Raw genomic sequence first — 17551 nt, 5'->3', positions numbered from 1 at the left:
GCGTGTTGGAAGAGAGCAGCAGATCAGCACATGAGAAGAGTAGAGAACATGGAGTTAGAGAAGGCAGCATGGTGGAAGAGAGCAGCACTTCTGCACGGGACAAGAGAAGAGAGCAGGGATTTAGAGAAGGATTTTTTTGGAAGAGAGAAACAGATCATCACAGCAGAAGAGAACAGGGAGTTAAAGAAGGAGCTGGTGTGGAAGACAGCAGCAGCTCAGCACAGGAGAAGAGAATAGAATATGGAGTTAGAGAAGGAGGTGTGTTAAAAATGTGAGCATCCGATCAGCAAAAGTTCACAAGGAGTTAAAATTCAATGCAATATGTTTCTTATTTGTAAAGTTTGAGCTATTGCTATTGTAAATGACCAATTTTATTTTTATGTTTTTTTGGTAAGATTGGGAAAATAATAGCTTTGTCATTCACAATGCTAATATTTATACATTTTGGAAATGTGACACCTATAGTATTTGTAAAGCAGTATGTGTTGTATTTATGTGACTAACATGTAATGATATTACAAACAACAATGGTTTTGATTTGTAGGGCGGAGTTGGAGTTGGAGGGTGGATTTTGAGGGTGGAGTTGGCTTTTGACGTGGAGGGTGGAGTAGGATTTTGAGGGTGGAATTCTATTTTGAGTGTGGATTTTTATTTTGAGGGTGGAGTTGGAGGGTGGATTTGGAGGGTGGATTTGGATGTTGTAGTTGGAGGGTGGATTTGGAGGGTTGAGTTGGAGGGTGGATTTTGAGGGCGGAGTTGGAGGGATGATTTGGCGGGTGGATTTGGAGGCTTGTTTATGAGGCTGGAGTTGCATTTTGAGGGTGGTGTTGGAGTTTGTATGTGGAGGGTGTAGTTGGAGGGTGGAGTTGGATGGTGGAGTTTGATTTGAACGATGTATTTGGAGGTTGGTTTTGGAAGTTAGAGTTGGATGCTGGATTGTGATTTGGATGTAGTTTTTTTATTTTGATGGTGGAGTTGGATGGAGGAGTTTGATGGTGGAGTTTGATGGTGGATTTTGATGGTGGATTTGGAGGCTTGATTTGGATGTTGGATTTGGATTGTGGATTAGGAGGCTGGTTTTGGATGGTGGAGTTGGAGGGTGGAGTTGGAGTTGTAGGGTGGATGTGTATTTTGTGTGTGTTTTGGGATTTGGCAGGTGGAGTTGTAGGGTGGAGTTGTAGGTTGGAGTTTGCGTGTGGAGTCGGAGGGTGGATTTGGAGGGTGAAGTTGCATTTTGAGTTTGAGGGTGGAGTTTGAGGGTGGAGTTGGAGTTTGAGTGTGGATTTGGATTTGGAATGTTGAGTTGGCGGTTGGAGTTGGATGGTGGAGTTGCATGTTGTATTTGAATGTTGTTTTTGTGGGTGGATTTTGAGGGTGGATTTTGAGGGTGGATTTAGAGTTTGGATCTGGAGGGTGGATTTGGAGGGTGGAGTTGGAGGGTAGTTTTTGAGTGTGCAGTTGGATTTGGAGGGTGGTTTTGGAAGGTGGATTTGGAGGGTGGCGTTGTACGGTGGAATTGGAGGGTGGAGTTGGATGGTGGATTTTGAGTTTGAGGGTGTAGTTGGAGGGTAGATTTAGAGTTTAAAGTTGGATGGTGGTTGCGTATTTGGATGTAGGATTTGTATTTGTATGTTGTTTTTGGATGGTTGAGTTTAATGGTGGAGTTTGATGGTGGATTTGGAGGGTGGACTTGGAGGGTGGAGTTGGATGGTGGCTTTGCATTTGGAGGGTGGAGTTGGAGGGTGGATTTGGAGTGGTGATATGGAGGGTGGATTTGGAGGGTGGATTTGTAGTTGTAGGGTGGAGTTGGTTTTGTAGGGTTGATTTGTATTTGGAGGGTGGTTTTGGATTTTGAGGGTGGAGTTTGATTTGGAGGGTGGATTTTGAGGGTGGTGTTGGATGTTGGTTTTTGAGGGTGGATTTGGATGGTGGATTGGCATGGTTCATTTGGAGTGTGGATCTTGAGGGTGTATTTGAATGTTGGAGTTGTCGGGTGGATTTTGGGGGTGTAGTTGAAGGGTGGTTTAGGAGGGTGGATTTGGAGGGTGGTGTTCGAGGGTTGTTTTGTAATTGGAGGGTGGATTTTGATGGTGTTGTTGGGTTTTGATGGTGTATTTGGAGGGTGGATTTGGAGGGTAGAGTTGGATGGTGGATTTGTTTTTGGATGTTGGATTTGGATTTGGATGGTGTTTTTGGATGGTGGAGTTTGATGGTGGATTTGGAGGGTGGAGTTGGAGGGTGGATTTGGAGTGTGGAGTTGGAGGGTGGATTTGTATGGTGGACTTGGAGAGTTGATTTTGAATGTGGAGTTGGATGGTGCATTTGGAGGGTGTTGTATTTTGGAGTTGTATGGTAGAGTTGGATGGTGGATTTAGCATGTGTATTTTTATTTTAAGGGTGGAGTTGGATTTTGAGGGTGTCTTTGGATTTGGAGGGTGTATTGGTTTATGATGTTGGATTTGGATGGTGGAGTTTGAGTGTGGCTTTGGAGGGTGGAGTTGGAGTGTGGATTTGTAGGGTATAATTGGAGGGTGGATTAGGAGGGTGGATTGGAGGGTGGAGTTGGAGGGTGGTGTTGGAGTGTTGTTTTGGAGTTGGAGGGTGGCTTTGGATTGTTGATTTGGAGTGTGTAGTTGGAGGGTTGTTTTGGATGCTGGACTTTGTGTTTGTGTGTGTTAGTGTGTGTTTCAGATGGCTGTTGTGTGTGTGTGGTGGTGGTGTGTGTGTGTATATTTGTGTGTGTGGAGTTGTAGTTATAATTTTTTGTGTGTGTGTTGTGTGTGTGTGTGTGTGTTTTTATTTAAATGTGTGTGCTTTTTCTTTTGTGTGTGTGTTGTGTGTGTGTATATTGTTAGAATGTAACTGAAATTGGCCAATGTGCTAATGTCCCCTAATGATAGTTACGTTGGTAAGTGTTGCGGTCTACTTTTTTTTTGCTTTTCAGTTCCTTTTTTGAGTGACGTGTGTCGCAGCCAATGAGATTGCTACGTTGTGTTACGTAGCATCCCAATTGTAGCGCGTCACTTTGTAAATCCCCAGATTGTCGACCGCGTGGTTTGCCTGACAGATACATTTTCTTTTTTTTAAAATTGGTTTGTGTACTGGCATGTATACGTTCACCTGTTGTATATTTATTTGTAGCTTCGTGTTTAGTTATGTAAGTCTTTTTTTTTCTTTGTTAAAGTAATTCTTTAATAGTCCAAGGTGTTTCGGCTGTGTATGAACGCAATGTATAGCCTATGAATGTTAATTTTGTTTAATTTTTTTGTTGATTTTTTAACTATTCTATTGAATATATTGCAAAATGTTATTTTTTTGTTGTAATTGTGCTAGATGTTGCATAGGTGCGTGACTTACCTTTATAGTTTTAACGTTTCATGGTATTTGTTTTACTGTAATAAGCAATGTCTATTTGTAATTTTTGTATTTTGCTGGATTGTATTGTGTGGTTGTCCAAATTTGCTATTAGTAATATTTTTTATCTGCAGCATAAATTTCGAGTGTGTGTAATTGTTTAGAGAAGTGATTAATTTTGTGTTATTAAAAGTGAATTTCGTTAGCGTTCGGCTTCTTTTGTAAGTGTGTAACATTGTGTATATTCCGCTCCACCATCTGTCTGAATAGTGTTGTTTTTGTGTCCCCTCTAAAAATGTAGTATGTTTTTTATTGGTGCTAGCCACGGTTCATCCTTTGTTTCTCCCTAATGGTTTAGTATTTTTGTTTGTGTCCTATTGGTCTTGTCATTTAGTTTTCTTGACATAGAGTGGAATATTTCTGCATGCAGGATTTTACTTTTGGGAAGTACATTTTGCTTGTTACGTAACGTAAGCACTTCTCTGTTCTCCGTAATTTGGGCTTTCATCAAAATGTTTTTGCTGATTGTGAATGTGGTGGGCTAACTGTTTGCAAATTTGTGTGAACTGTTTATGTTTATTTTTCTTAATTTAGTTGCACTTTTGAAACACGTGAAGTGATTGTGTGCATCATTTGGCCTATTGTTATTACTTTCGTTCCTAACCCTTATTCTGTGTTATTACAATGCTTATCATTTTTCGTAATTTTTTAATGTTGATTTTCCATATGTAACGGTTTCCCCATTGTTGTTTTTTGTGTTTTTACAGTTGATTGTGTAATTTTAATGAGGATCACATTGTCGATTAATTTGTTTTTGGTGTGTGATTGAATTTTGTTTCTATATATATTGTTGTGAGTTATTGTGTGTTTGTGTGTGTGTATGTGGTGTTGTGCCTGTGTGTTTGTGTTTTTTTGTGTGTTGTTGTATGTGTTTGTGATGCTGTGTGTCTGTGTTGTGTTGTGTGTGTATGTGTTTGTTTTGTTGTGTGTGTGTGGGCGTGTGTGTGTACTGTTGTGTTTTGTGTGGTGTTTGTATGTGTGTCTTTTGTGTTTGTTTGTGGTGTGTGTTGTGTGTGCGTGTGTTGTTTATAATTTTGAGTTGTGCTATTTTGTTGCTTGTGTGAGGTGTGTTGTGTGTTTTTTGTGTGAGTATTGTTTGATTTTTGTGTTTGTGCGTGTGCGGCATTGTGTGTGTGGGGTGCGTGTGTGTTTTATTTTTATTGCGTGTTTGTTTTAGTGTGTGTGTGTGTATGTGTGTGTGTGTGTTTAGTGTGTATTTATTCTATATTTTTATTGGTCTATAATAAATTGTAAAATTGTTCCTTATGTTGTATCGTGACATTACGAATATGACGAAATAAAGTGTTGCATTGTTTTTATAATTTGTTTTGCGTCTATGAATTTTAATTGACTTGTCTGTGAGCCAATGTTATGCCTACGTTTTGTTATGTTGCGTAAGAATGTACGCGCGTCTAAATTGAAATCACCATCTTGGTGAAGGCGCGCTTCATGTAAGGGGTGTCGTGTTTCCTGTCTGTTGCCAACACCGATCGACAGGTAAGCCTTTGTAATCTTTTTTAAATGTGTTGTGTATAGTGTTTGCCATGTTTGTGTTTCAAAATGTGTTCTTGTATTATTTGCGTATTTGCTGTTTTACCTTGCAATGATATATGTTCATTTCGTAATGTTGTAGTATATTTTTTTGTAAAGATGTGTGTGCAGTTTATGTCATTAATGTATTGATTTGTGTTTATTATTTGCGTTGTTAATAGGAAAGCACTGTGCGCATTGCGTTATAGTGATATATGTTGTATATGTCCAGTATTCTTTTTTAATGTTGCAACTCTCGGTGATATGATGTTTTGTAACATTAAAGTGAAGCTTGTAATCATCTTTTGTCAATATTTTGGTGTATGTTAAGTTTGCGCTGTATTTTTGCTTGACTATGGTATTTCTCATCAATGCAATGGCTAATCTGTATTATTTGTGCGTTGTATTTTGCATTGCATTGTTTATTTTGTTTTAATATGTTTTTTTCACATGTTGCTGTTAGCAATTTCCTTAATTTAATTATTAATGTATTGTTGTGTACTATGTTTTTTAAAATTTGATCTAAAAAGGTAGAATTTCCTGGACATGGAGTAAAGTGAATGTAGCACATGGATGCGCCTACTGGTATTGTATGTTGTGGTGATGCGATAGGTAGAGTGTGGGTGGTACAGTGTGGGCAGTAGAGTGTGGGTGGTAGAGTGTGGGCGGTAGAGTGTGGGCGGTAGAGTGTGGGAGGATAGAGTGGGAGGATAGAGTGTGGGCGGATAGAGTGTGGGCGGATAGAGTGTGGGCGCAGAGTGTGGGTGCTAGAGTGTGGGCACTAGAGTGTGGGCGCTAGAGTGTGGGCGCTAGAGTGTGGGCCCTAGAGTGTGGGCGCTAGAGTGTGGGCACTAGAGTGTGGGCACAAGTGTGTGGGAGCTAGAGTGTGGGCGCTAGAGTGTGGGCGGTGGCTGGGGTGGTGGCGGCTGGGCTGGTGGCGGCTAGGGTGGTGGCAGCTAGGGTGGTTGCAGGCTGTACTGTGTGTGAGAGAGAGTGTGTTTGTGTGTGAGAGAGAGAGAGAGTGTGGGTGTGTGAGAGAGAAAGAGTATGTGGGTGTGTGTGAGAGAGAGTGTGTGGGTGTGTGAGAGAGAGAGTGTGTGGGTGTACGAGAGAGAGAGTGTGTGGGTGGGTGAGAGAGAGAGTGTGTGGGTGTGTGAGAGAGAGTGTGTGGGTGTTTGAGAGAGAGACTGTGTGGGTGTGTGAGAGTGAGACTGTGTGGGTGTGTGAGAGTGAGACTGTGTGGGTGTGTGAGAGAGAGACTGTGTGGGTGTGTGAGAGAGAGTGTATGGGTGTGTGTGTGAGAGAGAGAGTGTATGGGTGTGTGAGAGAGAGGCTGTGTGGGTGTGTGAGAGAGAGACTGTGTGGGTGTGTGAGAGAGACTGTGTGGGTATGTGAGAGAGAGACTGTGTGGGTGTGTGAGAGAGAGAGTGTGTGGGTGTGTGAGAGATAGAGTGTGTGGGTGTAGAAGAGAGAGAGTGTGTGGGTGTGAGCGAGAGAGAGAGTGTGTGTGAGAGAGAGAGTGTGTGGGTGTGTGAGAGAGTGTGTGGGAGAGAGTGTGTGTGAGAGAGAGAGTGTGTGAGAGAGACAGAGTGTGTGTGAGAGAGAGTGTGTGTGTGAGAGAGTGTGTGTGTGAGAGAGAGAGAGTATGTATGTGAGAGAGAGAGTTTGTGTGAGAGAGTGTGTGTGAGTGAGAGTGTGTGTGAGAGAGAGTGTGTGTGAGTGAGAGAGTGTGTGTCTGAGAGAGAGTGTGTGTGAGTGAGAGAGAGAGTGTGTGTGAGAGAGAGTGTGTGTGAGTGAGAGAGAGAGTGTGTGTGAGAGAGAGAGTGTGTGTGTGTGAGAGAGAGAATGTGTGTGTGTGAGAGAGTGTGTGTGTGAGAGAGAGTGTGTGTGTGAGAGAGAGTGTGTGAGCGAGAGAGTGTGTGAGCGAGAGAGTGTGTGAGCGAGAGAGTGTGAGAGAGAGAGTGTGTGTGTGTGGGAGAGTGTGTGTGTGTGTGTGGTGTGGTGTGTATGTTTTTGTGTGCCCTTAAAAGTAAACTTTTCTCTTCAAATAACCACATTCCTTGCCTATATTTATGTTAACAATAGGTTCCTTTCGATCTTGTGCCCTCCATAAGATCTGCTGCAGTGAGTTTTTAGATCTGATGTGTGTTACATGTATGTGTTTGAGATGTATGATGAGAGTTAATTGCCCTCAATTCTCTTTTATTCGTGCTCACCGATGTGCTTTTTTTTCCTCGTACTTTATTATTTGATTCTGATCAGAAAGAAGATATGTGTTTCATCAGTTGAACTAAAGGAAAAGACATATATATTCCATTCTCTGCATTAGAGCTGTGCATTCCCTTTTCTACACCAGCTGGCGACATGTTCTTGTTTGTTCTGTAGCAATTTTTTTCTCCTTCACTTGAAGGTAGAAATTTCTGGACATGGAGTAAAGTGAATGTAGTGGTGTCCCTGAGTGATGTGGTGGTGTCCCAGAGTGATGTGGTGGTGTCCCAGAGTGATGTGGTGGTTTCCCTGAGTGTTGTGTTGGTGTCCCAGAGTGATGTGGTGGTGTCCCAGAGTGATGTGGTGGTGTCCCTGAGTGATGTGGTGGTGTTCCTGAGTGATGTGGTGGTGTCCCTGAGTGGTGTGGTGGTGTCCCTGAGTGGTGTGGGGGGTCCCTGAGTGATGTGGTGGTGTCCCTGAGTGATGTGGTGGTGTCCCAGAGTGATGTGGTGCTGTTCCTGAGTGATGTGGTGGTGTCCCTGAGTGATGTGGTGGTGTCCCTGAGTGATGTGGTGATGTCCCCGAGTGATGTGGTGGTATCCCTGAGTGATGTTGTGGTGTCCCTGAGTGATGTGGTGGTGTCCCTGAGTGATGTGGTGGTGTCCCTGAGTGATGTGGTGGTGTCCCTGAGTGGTGTAGTGGTGTCCCTGGGTGGTCTGGGGGTGTCCCTGAGTGATGTGGTGGTATCGCTGAGTGATATGGTGGTGTCCCTGAGTGATGTTGTGGTGTCCCTGAGTGGTGTGGTGGTTTCCCTGAGTGACGTGGTGGTGTCCCTGAGTGGTGTGGTGGTGTGCCTGAGTGATGTGGTGGTATCCCTGAGTGATGTGGTGGTGTCCCAGAGTGATGTGGTGGTGTCCCAGAGTGATGTGGTGGTTTCCCTGAGTGTTGTGTTGGTGTCCCAGAGTGATGTGGTGGTGTCCCAGAGTGATGTGGTGGTGTCCCTGAGTGATGTGGTGGTGTTCCTGAGTGATGTGGTGGTGTCCCTGAGTGGTGTGGTGGTGTCCCTGAGTGGTGTAGTGGTGTCCTTGAGTGATGCAGTGGTGTCCCTGAGCGATGTGTTGGTTGTGTCCCTGAGTGATGTGGTGTTGTCCCTGAGTGGTGTGTTGGTGTCCCTGAGTGGTGTGGTGGTGTCCCTGAGTGCTGTGGTGTGTCCCTGAGAGATGTGGTGGTGTCCCTGAGTGATGTGGTGGTGTCCCTATATGATGTGGTGGTGTCCCTATATGATGTGGTGGTGTCCCAGAGTGATGTGGTGGTGTACCTGATTGATGTGTTGGTGTCCCAGAGTGATGTGGTGGTGTCCCAGAGTGATGTGGTGGTGTCCCAGAGTGATGGTGTCCCAGAGTGATGTGGCGGTGTCCCTGAGTGTTGTGGTGGTATACCTGAGTGATATGGTGGTGTCCCTGAGTGATGTGGTGGTGTCCCTAAGTGATGTGGTGGTATCCCTGAGTGATGTCGTGGTGTCCCTGGGTGATGTGGTGGTGTCTCTGAGTGATGCGTTGGTGTCCCTGAGTAGTGTAGTGGTGTCCCTGAGTGGTGTGGTGGTGTCCCTGAGTGATGTGGTGGTGTCCCTGAGTGATGTGTGGGGATGTCCCTGAGTGCTGTGTGGGAATGTCCCTGACTGATGTGGTGGTGTCCCTGAGTGATGTGGTGGTGTCCCTGAGTGATGTGTTGGTGTCCCTGAGTGGTGTAGTGGTGTCCCTGAGTGGTGTGGTGGTGTCCCTGAGTGATGTGGTGGTGTCCCTGAGTGATGTGTGGTGGTGTCCCTGTCTGCTGTGTGGGGATGTCCCTGAGTGCTGTGTGGGGATGTCCCTGACTGATGTGGTGGTGTCCCTGAGTGATGTGGTGGTGTCCGTGAGTGATGTGGTGGTATCCCTGAGTGATGTGGTGGTGTCCCTGAGTGATGTGGTGGTGTCCCTGAGTGGTGTGATGGTGTCCCTGAGTAGTGTGCCGGTGTCCCTGAGTGGTGTTGGGGTGTCCCTAAGTAATGCGGTGAGCCCATGAGTGTTGCCCCAGAGTGATGTTTGTGGAGAAAGTGATTTCTAAAATGTAACTGAGAATGTGAGCATGTTTACATTGAAAACTATATACGAGTTTGTGCGCGTAAATGAAACTTAAAAAAAAAAATGTAAATAAGCAAATAAATATAAAACGCATGCAAAATGCTTGCATATTAAAATAAAAGAACGAGTATTTGAGCGTAAACAAGGCGGCATGGAACTACATGGAAAAGGCGCGATGCGCGCGGAGAGAGGAGCCATTGAGAACGCGCGGCGAAGATGAAAGTCAACTCGAGCGACCATATGGAGAGGGAGGGGGTGGGCTGCCTACTGAGTAAAATGCGTGTGGCAACAGAGGGAGAGCACGGCCTTGCGCTGGAGAGGGAGGGGGTGGGCTGCCTCGTGAGTTTAACTAGTGTGGCAACAGATGGAGAGCACGTGCGCACGAAGTGTCTGGGAGCAAATGGTAGCTCTTAAAAAAATGCACGTGGTTGTGGCAGCTGTTGACAATGCGCGTGATTGTGTCCACACGAACTGTACGTGATCCGCACTTGGTAGAGAATTCGAACACCCTACTATATACTCGCCTATCTATCCCTGCGGGATAGAATAGCCGAGACCTAAAAAGAAAACAAACAGAAAACAGTAAAACATTTGTTTTCCTATAAATTCATCCATTAGTATGGTGTTGGGGAATCTGTATCTATCTGATGATCCCCTGCCTTTCCCTCCCTTTTAGCCAATCATTAACCACTGAACGACTTAGCGCCTTAGTCCAAGTGCCCACCCTCTCCCCCAAGGGCCTCCAATTTAGGGTATGCTAGCGAATTCCACTGAAAGTTACCCCACCCCCAGCACTCACAAAACAATGGTGCAAACTGGACGGAACAAGAGCTGTTAATCCCTTCACCTGATGGCCCCTTTCTCCGCCCCTCAAATTGAGATGAACAGTTGGCGTTCTCTGCTTAACACCGACGCACTGGGTTTTGAGGAGTGTTATGAAGAAGGCACTGAGCCGTGCAGACTATGGTGTCCAGGATTGCCAAGGAGGTTTCTTACTCATCTGTTTTTTTAAATGACCAATAATGCGTTTGAGCCCGATTGTATGCACTTTTTTACATATCAGAACAAATGTGAAAAATGTAAATGACTGGATCCGGAAATGAACTGCTATTTTTCGTCGCAACAATAATAGTACTTTTTAACCCACACGCCAATGCTCTTTGCTGCACAAATTAAATATTGCACACTAACAAATCCATAAAAAAGAAACCGGTTCCCTTTTCTGAGGGGTAAAACGGTGGCAAACTTTTGACATCTAATATGGACAAATGTAAGTCGGTGATGAAATACTCAGTTGGCGAGCCAGTTTGCAACAGATATGGAATGGCGTCATCATTAGGTGCAGTCCCCTTTTTATATTCGACATCTCCAGCTAATTATCCAATAGCCACATCATTTGCATGCTGGGTCTTACTGGCCAGCGTTTACAAAGTGAAAAGCTCGCCTTCGAGGCCATGACTGCACAGTGCGGTGGAAGCCGGATTTAGCTAAAAGGGGGCTAGCCCCGGAGCTTATAATAATAAAAAGCGTGGGGGTCCTAAGATTTTCTTCCATTTCTAAGATTTGCTTCCATTTGTCGAGTGTGTCGACTACCCGGGCTGACTAGCCTCGATTCCCTCTCTACCTCTTTCTATTCTCCATACTTTTTGATCTGACTCCTAATTACACTCTTGTAATTTCATTAAGAATTGAACCTTCCAGCTTGAGAGAAGCATTTCATTTAAATGACACACGATTTTTCTGTGGCAGAGAGTCACACGAGAATACAGAGGCGCTGCACCACAGAGCATCCTTCAAATCGAAGCACTAGAGTCAAGAGCTGTTTGCCCGTAGAAGTGGGAATGAATATACCACAGAGCCCAATTACTGGCAGAGCTTGAATTTCGGATTGGATTGATAATAAGGCCCAGTTAGCAACAAAAAAAAGCCACACACTCACAAAGGACTGAAAGGGTGAGAGAGAACCGCTGCGGCAGCCAGAGAGGAGACTGGAGGCAAGGATGAGGATAACAATGTGAAGAATGAGCCTCGTGCGGCAGCAGGGGAGGGGGCCTGAAAGATTTCCTTGCGGGAGCCTGCGACCATATGGCGCTGCGCGCTCCCGCAAGGAAATCACCAGACGTGCACGCGTTGCCATTGCAAGCAATGCAATGCAATGCATGCACGTATTTGCAGGGAAAGCTGTGCTAATGGCTATAAGTCTTTCTCTTATGCAACGCCTGCGCGCTGTGTAGGCAAGACCTAATAAATGACTAGCTGCTCAACTGTAATAACCTAATACAGTTGACTTCTGATGTTAGAATGCCTGATGCCAGAGCCAGCAGCAGAAGAGAAAGGAAGGTCACAGAGCATATTGAAAGCCATAGTTTCATGCTTCTGATCTGTTGTTCTAGGTGATTAGTGATAAGCAGAAAGGAGATATTTATGACAACGTTTATTGTTTACAGACTTTATGTAATTATAGGAAAGGTATACTCTCTTTCAATGTTTCTACACATTCTAAACTACCACTACCACATTATTCTAAGATCTTACTTGTATTAAACAGATTTCAATACTAGAGATTGTACTTTTATTTTTCATGTTCACAAACATCCTAGCTCTTTCATATGAAAGAGGAACTTCGGGATGTGTGGTGGTGTGACCATGTATTAAAAGGGATACAATATTCACTACCATATATTATAAGGGTATTGCAAGTCACCTAAGAGTTCTATGACCTATTTCAGGAACTCAGTGTTCAACCTTGTTCCTCTATACGGTAACAGAAACCCTTAGTGACTTGCAATATCCTTATAATGGATGGAAGAAAGTACTGTAATTTCAAAGCGGAAGTAACTGCTAAGTAATTCAATAAAAAAAGTAATAGAGTTTATAATCTAAGTTAATGTTTAACAGCGAGGCACTACTCCCACCCTTCCAGTGCCTTCTCTCACTGCTATGGTCTGGATTGCGTGTCTACAGGTTCAACACAGTATGGCTTGAGTATCAAATACACACAGGTGGAGATAGTATCAAGTACTCTCAGTTGCCAAATATGCAACTCAGTTTAGTGGCTTTCATCCTTTCGGTAAAAAGTCTCAAGTGTGAACAGCAGATTTGTCTGCACACTCTCGTCTCTGGTACCAGGTGCAGGCTAAGCCCAGCATTTACCTGCTGGATATCGATGCAGTTGTAGCAGTGTGGCAGATATAGTTTGGGCTACCACTCTCACAGTGGTGAATCCCATTTTTTGGGGGACAGAGTCACAGGATCACCCTGAGACAATGTTTATTAGCTGTCCGGTTGCAAATAGGATTCCGGTTCAACAGTTGTGACCTTGAGACTGTGTCATCTTCATTTGTGGCCCTTCAGCAATTTCCGTCGCAGGGTAAATCAGGTTTCCCTGCTTAAATTGCTATGAAGCTTTACTTTTACGGTATTGTTGGCCGAAGCACCAGCCTTTATACCCCTTGACACACTGTAAGACATCATAATGATCTTTTTAACCATCTTCTTGTGGATCACACCTGAACCACACAATGAAATCTGGTAGTTCCCTTTATGGCTTGGGTCACTCCTGACTTCACTCTTTGGAGCAGTCAGCTTTCTCTGAGTGTGCTGCAAACCTAAAACATGCTGGACGTCTCCTCCCTGAACAGTCTCTCCTCCTGCAAGCCCAGGAACACTCCTTTCCTGTATCAGCAGACATGCTTCTAGTCTCTTCAGACAGACGAACAGATTCTCCTACCTAAGTGCATACTTCAGGTGATGTCTCCTCACCTCTGGGAGATGTGTTGTGGAGCCCTGGTTACACAACAGCTCTTAGAGTACTCTGTGGAGTATTATCTTCCTTTGTCAAGAAGATCTTAGTGCTAGAGCTTATTTTGAGGTTGTTTGGATCCCACGTTTATAAACATTTTTCCATATAGGGGATTTGAATACAGCGTCTATGATTTAAGATCTGGTTAGGGTCTGTTCTCTTTCAAATAGCTTTTCTAGATTGCTCCTCAGACACCGCTTTTGTGCACAGTGATAGTTCTCACAGCAGGTAGCAATGGTATGGCTCCAACCATAATTATCCAACATATGGACACAATGAAGTGTGAGAAATCTCTTCACCTGGCTGTCATCAGCCTTCCTGAAACAGTAATGAGGGACAGACAAATGAGCAGGACCTGCCTAACAATTTCCTCCCACAGCTTAAACAACAGAAACAACACCCCTAACATCTCCCAAATAGCAATGCTAAAAAATAAATAATCAGCATCCCCTTACTACCAAGACTCTCATGAAGGTAGCCCTGTCTCCATCATCTTCATTTCAATGTCAAATCTCCACCCTTCACCCAATGGAATGCAGATATAAACATCCACCGTCTGGAGACGCTGTACCCACTCTCCATCTTATTTTTTGTGAACCCAGAGGAATGCAGAATGGATCCCACTCACCCCAATACTCAGATTCACTTGATACACAGTCCTGCTTCTGTAGGTGTTCTACACAGCCACTGCACATACACACTCAACATGTACATGAGATTTCAGTCCAAGAGTCAGGATTTCATATAGCAGTAGACTTTTATTTGAGAGGAGCCAGTGGGTCTCTTGTCCTTGATATGGAGAAAATGGTCTTGACACACTATTGATTTACAAAATAGGGAAATGTGCCATTTTAACCTTATATTATGCACCTATGGCATAGACAGCAGTCCAATTCCCACTATGATGGCACACTTTGTGCACCCTTCTAGATTACAAAACAGGTCCTGGACCTCACATTACCATGAACAGACCCAAGCCTCTTGGACAGTTCGACACTCAGGACAGGGGTACATGCCAATATACCATACAGGGGAATTTCCTATAGCAACAGCTATGGCGTTAATCTATGGTGTTAATGAAAGACTCCATGAGTAAACTTATTTTAGAAATTGGGTTTCTGGCTGACTGGGGTGGGAGTTCTGGTCAAGCAGCACACACAATCCTAATCAGGGTAAGGCACAAGCAAAGCCCAAATTAACCTGTGCTCAACCCACTGATAGATGGTACAGAGCAGTCAGGCTTAATTTACAGGCAATGTGCAAAGTATTTGTGTAACATTGCAAACAGTAAAGGCACCTTGGAAAATCCAACATCATTTATATGACGCAGCAGAAGTATCTTTCCTCTCATAGGAAGAGGTGAGATTGGCGTTAGACACACACAAATGAGGGCTTGTCCAGGGCTTTATCAAATGCATCTCTCATCTTATTGGCATCTATTTTAGACCTCTTGGTCCACTTCATACTTTTTTGTGTCTACCTAAGGGTTGCATGGATGCACAAATAAGGCACTTTGTGAACCTACATTCTACACCAGGTTTAATGTTTAGAACTGAGTTTGTGAATCTAGATATTCCTCGACATTAAGCGACATGCTTAATTCTCATTGTAGGAATAGGAATTACATGTTGTGCATTTTTAGATAGGTCACCCAGCATGTATAAGGGGAGCACGCACAAACTAAAAGGTTTGTGGAGATTCACATATGTTCTAAAGGCAATTTCATGATTATACTTCCAAGGAAACCCATTCCCCTGCTCCCCTTAGATCCATCTTAATCATCCTAACCCCAAAATGCATCATATTCAACTACCAATTGCACATTTTTCCACAGCAATCTCCTAAAATACTTCACTGCTGCTACTTCAGAAACCTATAGAGCCCCAAAAGCAACAATATCGCTTAGTACAAACCTGTTAGAAATTGGGATTCTAGTTGACTGGGGTATGAGCCCTGGTCAAGCAGTAACCAAAATCCTAGTCAGGATAACTCACAAAAGCACACCCTAAATTGACCTGTGCTCACCCTCTGGTAGCTTGGCACTCAGCAGTCAAGCTTAACTTTAGAGGCAATGTGTAAGGTATTTGTGTAACACGTCAAGCAGTAAACCATTGAATACACCACACAAAATGATTCCACAGCAGGTTAGAAGAAAGAGTTTAATGTAATAAATAAAACAAGATGAAAATGACAAAAAATCAATAACTAGAACTCCAGATATTGAATTTTAAAATTAATACTGAAAAACAGCACAAAGGAGCAAAAAGTGCTACTGGGGATATCTGGTTGCGCCAGACCGGAACAAAGTCCAATGTTCAGGCCGACTGTGATAGAGTGCACTGCACAGAAGAGGCAATGCGTCATTCCAGAAATGCAATGAGGCTATGGTGTGAGGTCCTGATGCATAGGTGTTGAGAATCCTGTCAACAGGGTTTGCAATGCAAATGTTGAGAATGAGAGGAGCTATGGAATGATGCGTTGATTCCAAAAAGAGGTGACGCTACAGAGCAGAGTATCAGCGTGGTTATCGAGGCTGCTGTCAACGAAACATGTGAGGAACTAGTGCCAGAAAAAGCATTACACAGTGTCAGCTTGGAGGGCGACGCACAGGTCCCAGATGTGGGATGCATCAGCGAAGAGAGTCTGTTGTGAAGGGTCCAATCAACACCACAGTGTTGATGCATCAGTTCTGCTTGAAGATGTGCTGAGAAGATGCATTGGGGATGCGTTGCTCAGCAGAGGATTTAGCGGTTTGCTGGAGAAGCACCTTAGTCCCACTTCCCAGAGTCAAGTACTGGGGTGGCACCACCTGGCAGGGTAGGCTCACAGAGTCTAGGTGCAGAAGCAGGTTGGTTGGAAGATTTTATGTCCCTGAGACCTCAGATCAAGAGTCCAGCCAGCTAGACCTTGGAATCACTCTGGGTTCAAGTGATGCAGGTCCAGTCACCTCACCCAGGTAAGAGGGCAGCAGGTCAGCACAGTAAGGCAGGAGTACAGCAAAAGAACAGTCCAGCATAGTGGCTGTGCTTTGAGCAGCACAGCAGTCTTCACAGGTCCAAAAGTGTACTAAGGTGGTAGTGTCAGAGGTCCAGTACTTATACCCAGTTGGGCCTTTGAAATGGGGGAGACATCAAAGAAAAGCCTTTGAAGTGCAGAGAGGTCCTGCCCTTCCTGTTCTGACTCCAGACTCATTACAGGGGGTATGCAGCCCTTTGTGTGGTGACTGGACAGAGCCTATTCAGTTAAAAGTGAAGCTGGGGTCTTCTCTCACATCCTGCCAGGATGGCCCATCAAGTCACATCTAAGCTCCATTTATGTGTGGCTGTCTAAGTGAATACACAAAGTCCAGCTGTCACCCACCCCAGGCCTGCGATTGGAGACAGGCAGCAGGCACCAAATGGATAAAGTATGAGAATACAAACTTTCCGAAAGTGGCATTTTCAGAATTGTAATAAAAAATCCAAGTTCACCATAAGTTGTGATTCATCAAACTTGATCCACTTATATCTTCCCATTTGGAACTCTGACTACTTATATCTTCCCATTTGGAACTCACACCTATACAATGTATTAAGGTTATCCCAATGTTATCCTATGGAAGATATAGGCCTTTTAGTAGTAAAAAATTCTGTTGAGGATCCTTCACTACCAGGAAATGTAAAATTTAAAAGTGAATGCCCTGCCTATTAAATACAGTGCACCCTGCACCACAGGTTGTCCTGAGCCTACCTCAGGGGTAACTTATATGTATGAAAAGGGAAGGTTTGGGCCTGGCAAATGTTTATTTTGCCTGGTCGACTTGGCATTGTTAACTGCACGCACATCCTCTGCAATGGCAGATGTGAAATTTGATTAGAGGGCTACCTAAGTGGGTGGCTCAATCAGTGCTGCAGGCCCACTAGCAACATTTATTTACATGCACTGGGCACTTGTAGTGCACTTTATTAGGGATTTATAAATAAATGGAATATGCTAATTGGACATGAGCCAATATTACCCTGTTTAGAGGAGAGAGCACATGCACTTTAGCACTGGTTAGCAGTGGTAAAGTGCTCAGAGTCCTATGACCAACAAAAACAAGCATTGGCATAGGTGGAAAAAAAAACCCTGCAGCTGTCACTTCTTTAGATGTAAGTTTAACCCCTTCCGTGCTCCCGTTGGCCAACACTCCCTCCCCAGTGCTGCGAACGGCCAACGGCCTTCGCAGCCCCGCCCACTCAATAGAACGCCCGCACCGCGGCAGAATTGCCGCCGTGGATAAGGCATTACAGAAACTCATTTTTAAGTTTTATACAGCGCAACATTGGAGCTCTTTACATGAGATCCACCACACAAGGACATATTCATGTTTTGAATCCTACATAGGATGTTGAGCTGACATGAAGCTCGAAGCACGCCGCAACCTCGCAAACAAGAACTGAAATATTTTCAAATTGATATACAACGCGGTTGTTGCTTATTTTTCTTATGCAATTTA

The sequence above is a fragment of the Lissotriton helveticus genome, chromosome 8, assembly GCF_964261635.1.
Source record: "Lissotriton helveticus chromosome 8, aLisHel1.1, whole genome shotgun sequence".
Lineage (NCBI taxonomy): Eukaryota > Metazoa > Chordata > Amphibia > Caudata > Salamandridae > Lissotriton > Lissotriton helveticus.
Note: the sequence above shows the minus strand (reverse complement) of the source record.